At 45.6% G+C, this 10,553-nt stretch overlaps 1 long non-coding RNA gene across 1 annotated transcript; it reads right to left on the bottom strand.

Moving 5' to 3' along the window:
• Positions 1 to 7,029: 7,029 nt before the first annotated feature.
• LOC141949361 (uncharacterized) lies at positions 7,030 to 10,544 on the bottom strand. The gene is made up of 2 exons (XR_012630738.1): positions 10,387 to 10,544; positions 7,030 to 7,201 (listed from the first exon to the last, which is right to left on the bottom strand). It is a non-coding gene; the product is annotated as an uncharacterized LOC141949361 (long non-coding RNA).
• Between the last annotated feature and the right edge of the window lie 9 nt (positions 10,545 to 10,553).

Genomic DNA, 10,553 nt, shown 5'->3' with positions numbered 1-10,553 from the left:
TCCTGCATCATCTTCAAATAGGAGTTGCCAAATGATCAGGTCTTGTTGATGAGGTGTAATTCTTGATACTGTGATTCCACATCCATCTTTGCAAAGGTTTCCTGAAGAGGTTAATTTAAGACTTATTATCAAAGTTGATGTTGGGAGTAGTTTCCCCACATGCCATAGAAATAATTACTGGATGGGTGTTTATCTGCTGTATGTTTTTTGTGTTTTAATTCAGTCAGCTGGGATCTTTAAAGGAAGTGTGGGATATTGTTGAGGAGCCTTCTCTCTTTTGTGGATGTGACTTCTCACTGGAGTAGCTGGTCACTGAAATACTGAAACAATGGAGGGGGGACCCCTAAATGCAGGAGCACAAGACTTTCATTGTCCTTGTGTGATGTTAGAGCAGAGTAGTGAACGCTTCAAGGGCTCTCATGTCCTCACTTAGACAAGCTGTGCTTCTATACATAAGAGATTGCAGCACAAGCACAACAACAGTAGTTATGCCTAGATCGGATACCCCATATGGTAAATTAGTGTTAAGCATTAGAGACAAAGGAGGATGCTGTAAACTCTGAAGGCTCAGCTTGTCTCTCTGCTTCCACCCGTCTGTTCAGAACTCGGGGTCAGTAGTTTAAATTGGAAAATTAATTGAAAAGGGAAACTATCAGTGAGCTTCTAAAAGAAAGAAAGATCAAATTGTGTTAAACTAATGTTGCTCCTTCTACACCCAGGTAACAAGCTTCTTGAACGGAGGAGAAGCAGTGGGAGCGGCTTTAAGTGGCTCTAATGACTTTCCGTAAGAAAGTAGGGAAATGTGGTCTGACACCAATTTACAAGTGAGGTTATAAAAACCTCCTTGGAAAACCCTACTCAAAGTAATTATTAATCATTCACAGTCAGTCTGCAAGGATATATTGAGTGGGATTTTTTTACAGTTCTGCTCTGATTTGATGTTATTTGTTATTTTCATTGACAATTGAGATGGCATATGCTGATTAAATTGTAGGGAGCACCAGACTAGAGCTAACTACTGACCGAGTAGAAGACAATTACAATTCAAAATGAACTTGATACATTCAAAAGAGTTATAATGTGATTCAGTAAATCCAGCAATGGATTTAACAAATGCATACTTGTACACTTCAGCAGGAGCAACTATCAGCTGAACAAATGAAGCACAGGACAGGACAGGGTAGCAGTGGTACAGACAAGTTCTCGGTTATAGCCTGTCACCAGCTGAACATGATTCAACAGCATCCTGTTCCTGAAAAAAAAAAAAAAAAAGTTGTGGAATGTACGAACAGGAATGTAGTCCGTAAGATACGTGACGTGGTCCTTCTTCCTCGTGTGGTAGTAGAAAGCCTTTCTTGGAACATGGTGTCCAGCTGTAAGCACCACACTTCATGGAAAATGTGGAGCAGCTGGAGATAACCAGGGGAAAGCAGTGAGAGGGATGACAGGATGGAAGACTGAGCTTGTTTCAAGGCGAAGGGAGAAACATGTTTTCAAATGGGTAAGAGGTGGCTGCAAAGAAGGAAATACACTTTCCCTCACTGCTGCGGGTAGGACAAGAAAAATAGATTACATTGCATCAACAGACATTGAGCTTAGACATCAGAATGGGCAGCTGGCCTTGACAGCACAAAGAGCTAAGCTGTGGAATACCTCTTCTGGGCAGGTTGTGGAATCTCTGGAATTTTAGATTTTAAAGGAAAAGTTAGCGGGCATCTTATGGAGCTGGTGCAAGTGTGGGTTGGAGGTGCTGGGGATAGGGCTCACAGAAGTGCCTTCCAGCTTACGTTTCTTACGCTGCCCTCTTATATTTTCCCACTAAGGCCTTCTGCAAGGGAGTCAGAGAACTGCTGTTCTGGAGCAAAACACTGCACTGGCAGAGCTCCTGAGCTCGACCTCAAGGCTCGCAGCCATTCGTTTCCTTTTTCATCCTTTATTTTAAAATAGCGCTTGTGGTAATAGTAACATCTGTGGGGAGACTGGCGTGCTCCTATGGAGTGGCCCACATCTGCGTAGTTAGTACAAACTTTCCAACACCACCCAGCGTAAGGGACTCTCCACTTAGGCAAATTTCAAATTTTTGGGAGTACTTTGCTCCAACTTTTTGAGTGAATGTGTCCCACACCTCGAATGTCCATTTCAATTGTGTAAGAATAAGCAAAGTGACAGCAGCACTTAATATGAACATATGTGTGGGATTACTGCACACAACTCCTTGATGCTTCTTAATTGCATGCGTACGTGCACTGGGATGATACAGAGTTTGGAGTGACTGATCCCTGACCCAATTATTGTGGCAGGAATTTTAAACCTTTACCTGAATTTTTGCCAGAGAAGTTCTCTTACTTTGTTTAAACTGAATTCTCTGCTTTTATTTTTCCTAAAACAACATTCCAGCTGAGAAGAGAGCAACCAGGGGTGGTGCTGCCCTGCTTTTTATTCCCTGGATAGACGTGCAGGTTGCTTGGCACATGTGCAATACCCTATTTCACACTGCTGGCCAAAAAAAATTCCATATTCCTGTGCAGACACCCGTCAAGTCCCTGCCTGCCAGTGGAGGGCATTACAGAGGCTTGGGGTAGGGGGAGGAAGAAACTCACTCCCTAACTGTATACTAAAAATAGGCGGATGCTGTGTAAACAGCTTTGCTGTGAACTTCCTCTGGCATGCAGCCATGCAGCTGCCTTATAGTTTTAAGCCTAGATACCTCCAAAACAAGAAGTCACTGAAGTTAAACACAGTCAGCAACACTTTTAATCTTACTACTCCCTGCTGTGTTGTATCAATTTTAGCTTCTCCCAGAGTGCAGGTAGCTTACTCGGGATCTAAGTTCAAATTTTTTTACTTAAACCATGGTTAAGACTGGCGCTGGCAATTCCTGAAGTCTGCAAAGTTCAAAGCAGGGAGGAGGCCTTTAATCTAAAACTGAAATACTCAGGTGACATGTCCAAAAAGTGCTTTCCTGCAGAGTAAGAACTGCAGTAGCTGGGCTGCAAAAGGTTTTTAAACTCTCCAAATTGCTGTTAACTAAACATCCTTAAATCCTGATGTGACGATATGAAATTGGAAAGTCAGTTGCTTAAATGAGACTAGTTTAAAAAGAATAAACACAAGACTCTGGGCAGTTGGACTGAATGACAGAAGTGATTCATTCAGGCCTTGAAACCTATGAGTTACTTGGTTTTGCCATATTTTCCAGTGATTTTCACCTACTTACTAGTGCCAACATTTTGCCCTAAAATAAATCATGTCACGTTCTTCTGTACGTTTTGACTATGAAGACTGATGTTTCAATTTAAGTATTAAGCTTCCTTGTTCTTTGTTTCAACTGTTGTTGATTGTTTAGACATAACAAGGTTCACATTTTCCTTTATCGTGGTTTCTTATTTGTAGCAAGAATATTTTCCAGGACAGTAATTAATTCTCTGGATCATTTTCAGCTATTTCACAGGAATAACTGAAAATGCAGTAATTTTGCGTAACTGTTTTTTCCCCTCTTGATTTTATATTGTCAAATAGTTAGCTTTTATTTTAATCCTCTGTATCCAATTATCTGATTTGTGCAGCAGTTAAACGGAAGATCAGTGTCATTGTACTTTAGATTCTTTTTAAACTCTCATCAATAGCCGGACCACACTAGTCTGTAAGTTTGTAATTTAAGATGCACTTGGCAGGAGTTCAAAGAGACAGGAGCTCTAGTCTGTCTCACTTCCCCTTGGAAAGCTTTTCTGATGCTGCCAAACAATATTTACACCAAAAGGGAACTGAGTTTTGGAAAACTTCTCCAGACTTTGAAGAAACCGAGCAACCTAAGACTTAGATAAGCCTTGGTAAATTTAAAAACTCTTGATGCTATCACTGTGTAAAACTTGTATTAGTCCATCAGATATCACAGATTTACAATTTGAGGAGTGGATTTCAGGTAATAGATAAAATTAAGAGAAAAAAAATGATACTTGAAGCCAAATTCTCCTGTTGTCATCTCTGTTGAGCACTTTATGATATCTCATACATTTCTGCAATTATAGGTACATGTGCTCTGTTCTGCAATTAACTGAACGTACTGTTTGCTAAACAGGGTCAGTGTCTGGAGCCAGATAGGTTCAAAAAGCATCACGCTTATTTCTTTTTCTGGCACCTTCAGCTTTCTAGCTGTCTGGAGAGACAGTTCAGATGAGGTCCTGTGTTCTCTGTACCAGAAGAAAGGTTGTTTTCTGCCCTTGCTATGGGACCTGGCAGTCCTTTTGAGAACAGTTCTCCCCACTCCCATCCCTGTCTTGTGGGGTTTTTTTAAATATAAACTGAGTTCTAAAAGCACTCTTTGACTGAACTGACTCTGTCCTCACCAGCCATCTCATGCAGTCTTGTAGCCTTAACCCAAATCCAGATTCAGGGTCTGGTGTTACTCCTAGAACAGCGTTCAGTATTTGAGGATCTGAACGACAATTTTGCCAGCTCATACCGTACAACTCAAGAGGTTTTGCAAAGAAGAGGGGAGTCCTGAAGTGCAGTTCTCTCCTGGCCTGGTGTGTGCTTCTCATCTTTGCTTCCCTTGTAATCTGCCCAGAGAAGATTTCTGAGATACTTGAACGGCTGCCACGATCTGCATGGGAGGCAGGGACCTTGGCATGTGAGCTCTGCCACCTGATGCCTAGTCTGCATTGAGAGAGTGCCAGCTGGATCTGCAAGCCTCGGCAAATACAGCCTCTATCAGCGAGTTATCTGATCGGGTTGCTGCCTCGTGGTCTCTCGCTGGTCTTCCTCATTCTTCTCCTGTTGTTGAAACAGCCTTGCCACTTCTTGCTTTCTCTCGAGTTTCTGTCCTCACGCAACAGCCTGTTGGCCCCTTTGTCCATGCTGGTATCAACAGGTTCCAGATTATTTTTTTTAACAGTCCTTGCATCTGGCACACCAGTGTGTAGCTGTACAGACACCTCTTCTGAGACATGCGACACAGCTAGTCTTCTACAGATTTTTAGAAATGCTTCCTGGGGTTTGCAGGCAGGTCCTGCACTTAGGTGCCTGGTGAAAGCAGATTAACCTGTTCATTCCTCAGAAAGCAACTGAGCAAGTGGGTAAACACCACATCTCTTCCTCACTCCCCCTTCCCTGGTGGGAAGACCTCCTGCCAGCACCAACCACCTGCGTTTGGAGTCATCCAGCCTTCCCCCAGACTTCAGTTGAAGGTACGGTATGAACAAGCTTCCAGCGCAGATATCCGGAGCTGAAGGCCAGCCACAGGGTTCCCTTGGTTTCCTGCTAACATGCTTTCATCTAAACATTGACTGACAAAATAGAGGCTGCGTTAACTAAGTTGTTGGCTAAAATAAGCTGCTCAGCTTTAGCAAGAGCACTTCCCATGCACAGTCCATCTCCCTGAAGTCCTTTTAGTCCTGGGAGTTTGCTGCACATGGACATCGGTCAGCTCCTGTGCTCCTGAAGACCATTTAATTTTGAGTAAGACGGCAGAGTAATGTGGCTGCCATCAGTCACATCAATTTTGGTGGGGTTTGCACTGAAATGTGTCACATAAAAGCTTCTGGGTCACCCAGGTATCTTGCTGATGCAAGTGCTGCTGAATGAGGGGAGCAGAAGAGTTTTCCTTGTTACTAGCACAGAGAAAACGTACCTCTCACTAATGCTTACTGCACAGTGAAGGAAGGAGTCTGATTTTCATAACTGGTCTTGGCCCTGCTCTTTGTTCTGCTTTGCTTTTGCAAGGGATTGCTGGGGACCTCAGGTGACTTCTTCAGTGTGAGAAGAGCAATGCGTGCAAAGGAGATGGGTGGGAGGAGTGAAAGGAGGTCAGCCTGGGCTTTACGGTGTCCTTGTGCTCGGGGTTTCAGCGCCACGTGACGTCTCTAATGAACGCTGGTGGTTCCCCTCGTGTGGCGGCAGGGATGCTGCACACGCTTGCAGCAAAGGGTTAGTGTAACAGCTCTGAAGGCTGCAGCAAGTGCAGAGCTGTCGTCACGTGAAAAAAAAAATCGGTTTTTTACCTTTTGCTGCATCAAAGTCAGCAACTGCATCAGACCACATTGTTCAGCGAGTCAAGTTGAGCTTGAAAAACAGCTCTTCCAAAAAAAAAAAAAAAAAAAGAAAAGAAAAATACTTTCCTGGTAGTTAAATTGCTCAGGCTTCAACCTTTGTGTCAGGACAGGTCCAAACAAAAACAATGTCCTTTGGGCAGGTCTCCAGATTTCAGGTGTGCCTTCCTCCCCATCCAAGCTACTCCTCACAGCTCTCCCGTGCCCAGGGAGCAAAGTTCCCCGGAGAGCGGGAAGAGGAGCAAGCCCAGACCTCAGAGCTGTTGGGGAGAAGGTGGGCGTCCCACATGCTCAGTCACGCCAGTGGGGCTGGGGCTACTCTACTCAGAGTCTTGGGTGCCTCCAAGGCCATAAGGCCCCACGGCACGGGGTTGTGCTTCAGGTCTGACAGCACTGAGCCCATGCCAGCAGCTCTGCTTCAGTGACAGGATCTGCCTTTGCTTGTTTTCTGCCATTTTAAGATAATCTTTGTTTAAATTTCTACAGGCCCTTAGGCTAGCTGGACCTTGGCAGCCCGCTGGCACTCAGTAAATCCCGTCGGGCAGGACTTCCATGTGTCTTTAGGTGTGCGTAGTGCCAAGCGCCAGCCTCTCTGCTGTGTTGTGACAGATGCCGTCGTGTGTCTGGTCCTGCTGAACCAGGACCGCTGGGATAATTCTTAACGGATGTTTGCAAACGAAAGCCGATAAATATCATAAATACCAGCCCAAAGTGCGGCGTTGTCTGCAGCAATGCAGGTCGGCGTTTCTGAGGATGGTTGGCATTTTGTGATAAGCCAATGCTGAGTGTTTTGTAGTAATTGTATAATTCTTGTGTCAGTGACCATTCCTTGCACTACTGAATAAAGTCCAAAATGTCTAATTCCTCCAACCCCCCGCCTAGACTGTGAAAACCTTTTTCCTACAAAGGTAGACAGAGGTAAAGACGTACGTGAAAAATGAAGTTACCTACAGCTCCAGAGGAGTGCATCAGGTCAGAGATTTTGCTTCTTTTCATTTTGAGAAGTAAATTATCATTTATTAGCTGAACAGGGAGAGAAATCTTGGTAAACTCTCATCATCCAGGAAGTCCCAGTCTTGAAACAAGTAGACAGACACCACTTTCCAAAATCCATGGAGACTGTCACCACTGACAATCACTTTGATGACTAATTTCTGCAAAAGTCAACAAGACGGAGAACAGGAATAACATTATTTAAAAAGGTATTTTGCAACAAACAACATCTATTCCCTATTTCTTAGGAAGGGTGTGTCTCTTTTTAAATGTTGTTTTGGTACATCTGGCTTCCTCTCCCATGTGAAACATTAGGCTAGAAAAATAATTTTAGGCTATTTAAGTTACTAGTCAGAGTGGAGGGATGACTCTGTAGCCATGATGAAGATGGGATGCTTGCATACTAAATTCCTATTTTGGCGAATGCTCTATATATCATCTAATGAGATATTCCTTTCTAATTTTCCTCTTGATTAAAAATGTTGGTGCTCATCTCAGGACTGGGTTAATAAGACTTGAATTCTTGATTTTTTCACATTCTGTCTGCACAGACTGATTTCTGGTCACAAGAGAGTCCTCATGGTCTCAAGTTGTTAATCTGCTGAAAATTTGTTGTGCTCTTTGCTTTTTTAGGAAGCTTGTCTTGTGAAGAAAACAGCAGATAAATTTTGCTAAGTCCCTGTGAGTCGCCCAGCAGCAATGGCAAAGCTGGGAGTTAAAAACGGGGGAAAGAGGGGGATTGGTGAATGGGTGGTGACCTGAAGATCTGACTCAAAGCACACTATTCCAAGTGTTTCCAAACGACAAATACTCAACTATTATCTCCAGGTATTCTGCCACTGGGGGCATGTGGGTACCACACAAGGTTATTAAAAGTCTGTTAATAAAGTTACATACAACTGGTGCTCACACAGGTTCCCATGGTTCACTGGGCCTGAGCACTGAGATATGCCTGAGTGGCAACAGAGGACAAAATAATTATGAAATCAGGAATCTACTCAGAGACAAAACATATTTATTAAATTATTTTGGCTTCTAAGAAGCTGTGCATACCAGAGAAATCAGGACATTGGTGGCTCTCCCACCTTATGCATTATCTAGCCAGAAAATGTATAGCTCCCAGATACCTCTGAACCCCCTCCCTTCACCCTGCCCTGCAAACCTTGGTGGCCCCTGTACCAGCAAGAACAAACCTGGTCATCTACTAAATCTGTTGCTGACCTCAGCTAACCGACTTCCTGTAATATCAGCAAATATTTCTGCTTTTGTAAATCTGTTCTTCCCTCCATAACGGGGTGCCAGCGGGACCCGGAATGCTTTGGATCTAGGAATGTGCTGGTTGGCAGAAGGAACAAAGAAATTGCTCACCCAGAAGGGCAAAACAGGACTAATGCTTTTGGCTGCTGGGGAGAAGTCACATGGAAGTCAAGCCAACAACTTTTGCACGCAATCAGAAAGGTGCCGTTGGATGCTACTTTTAATGGCAGACATTGATATCAGTCATTGATGAGAAACGTCTTCAGTAACTAAAATAAAATCAGATCCCGAAACACTTCTGTAGTTGCGCAGTCTCTTGACAGATACTGCCCACTGCCCGGTAATGTCAGGCTCTCCCTGAACTTGACAAGGCAGCTGCTGTTCTTCCCAGCCTTCTGGAAATAGGCCAGCTACGACATGTTCCTGATATTAGTTAGCTGCAGGGCGTATTTCATTCTGCTGCTCTAGGCAATTTGATAAAGGCCTCTTCCTCCCACTCCAGAATTAACCCGCCCAAACTGTAGCTGAACACCTAGCTGCAACAACACCGCATTCGTTAGGGATGGCGCCTATCTGCTTAGTTAAAATTTGCTTAAATCGGTTGTTTCATACAAAGGAACACTTCAATTGATTTCATTGTGTTTTCTGAGCCAACAGTCATAATGCTAGATGTATATCAGGAGTTGATTGCTACAGCTCTTTATGAATAAAGTTATTTTTAAGAATTATTATCCTTTTCTTGACACCAAGTATTTATGTAGCATAAAATAAAACTTGGTCTCCACCCCTTAGAGAAAGAAGTGGAAAGTCTTCAGCTGATACATAATTGTTAAATGTAAGAAACCCTGAATTCCCATTTGTACTGTTGTAGTGTCCTTAATCCAGACCTACAGGAAAAGTTGACACTGGGTTGGGTTTTTTTTTCCATTTGAGACCACTGGAGCTATCCAGGCATTTCCATACTTTCTTATTGTTTTATCTCAAGATCAAATTTTTCCTTCAGACAATTAAAGATATGGACAGCATCTGGAGGCACAGTTCAGCCTTATCTTACACCAAATGGAAACTGCATCTCCTATCCACCCTGGGGATCCCTTTTCATTTGTGCATGGGAAAGTGGCACCTGTCACTTTCTTTGCCTAGTGAAAAGGCACAATTATTACCGACTAAGGCCTACTTTCAAATCAGTTCCCTGCTCTGTCAGATGTGGAGCAGCATCTGCGAAGGGTTCCCTGCACCATGTCAGAGCGATGCTCAGCAGCTAGCTGCGACCACACTAATGCCGCAAAGGAAAGCAAAGGAGAAAAATCCCACCATATATTCAGACAGTTATGCACCCAGGGACCTGACCCCTGCAAGCAACCAACTGGAGCCCTGAAGCATGAGATTTGGTTATCACGATATTCCTGATAAAACCTGTCAGCATCGTTAGGGTGTTGAGGTCAAGCCAGGCGACCCTGCCCTGCCTGAGACCCTGTGGGCTGGCGGTGCCCCAACACCCTAGTACCCACACGTGCCCATCTGATGGGTATTTGGGGGGTGTTTTCCCCATGCCCTCAGCTGCCTGTGCCGGGGGCTGGGTTTCCTACGCCTGGGGAGAATGAGGCTCCATCAAATCCCGTGATTCACAGGAAGACCCTAGGTGATGCAGCAGCCCCTTTTCTTTCCTCCTTCAAGGTGCATAAAGCCACAGTGGGGGACAGGCCTCCCTGGTGATGGAGAGGAGCCTGGGCAGCGCCTGGCAGGAACGGAGCGTTCCCGCCGTGCGTGGGGGAACCGTCTGTGGAGCCCCTCCGAGGGCGTGAACACCCGTGGGAAGAGCATCTCCCGTCCTTGGTTTGGAAGGACAGCCATGACACACCGTTTCCCCTGGGAAGAGGAGTGATCCTCCCAGGAAGACGTGAGGGGACGGGGGACATCCCCACAGCTCTGAAACCCCAGGGACGCGGATGGGGGACACCATCCCCGGGGGGCACCTGCACCCCAGCTGGGATGGGGACAGCCCTACCCGGGGCAGGGCACCCGTAACGGCACGAAGACGGCCCCGGCCAGGAGAGGGGACCCGCGCCGGGCGGAGACCGCCCCGTACCTCCGGGGCAGCGGTGCCGCCGGGGCTGCGAGCGGCTCCCCGCGCCTCCGGGAAGGCGGCTGCCGGCGGGGCCGCCCCATCCCCGTCCCTCTCCCAGCCCGCAGCCGCTGTGCCGGGCCGGGGCCGGTGCAGGCCTCTCCCCGCCGGAGCGGGCGGCGGCGCCGCGG

Source organism: Strix uralensis, chromosome 13 (assembly GCF_047716275.1).
Source record: "Strix uralensis isolate ZFMK-TIS-50842 chromosome 13, bStrUra1, whole genome shotgun sequence".
Classification (NCBI taxonomy): Eukaryota; Metazoa; Chordata; class Aves; order Strigiformes; family Strigidae; genus Strix; species Strix uralensis.
This window is presented reverse-complemented; position numbering and strand designations above follow the sequence as displayed.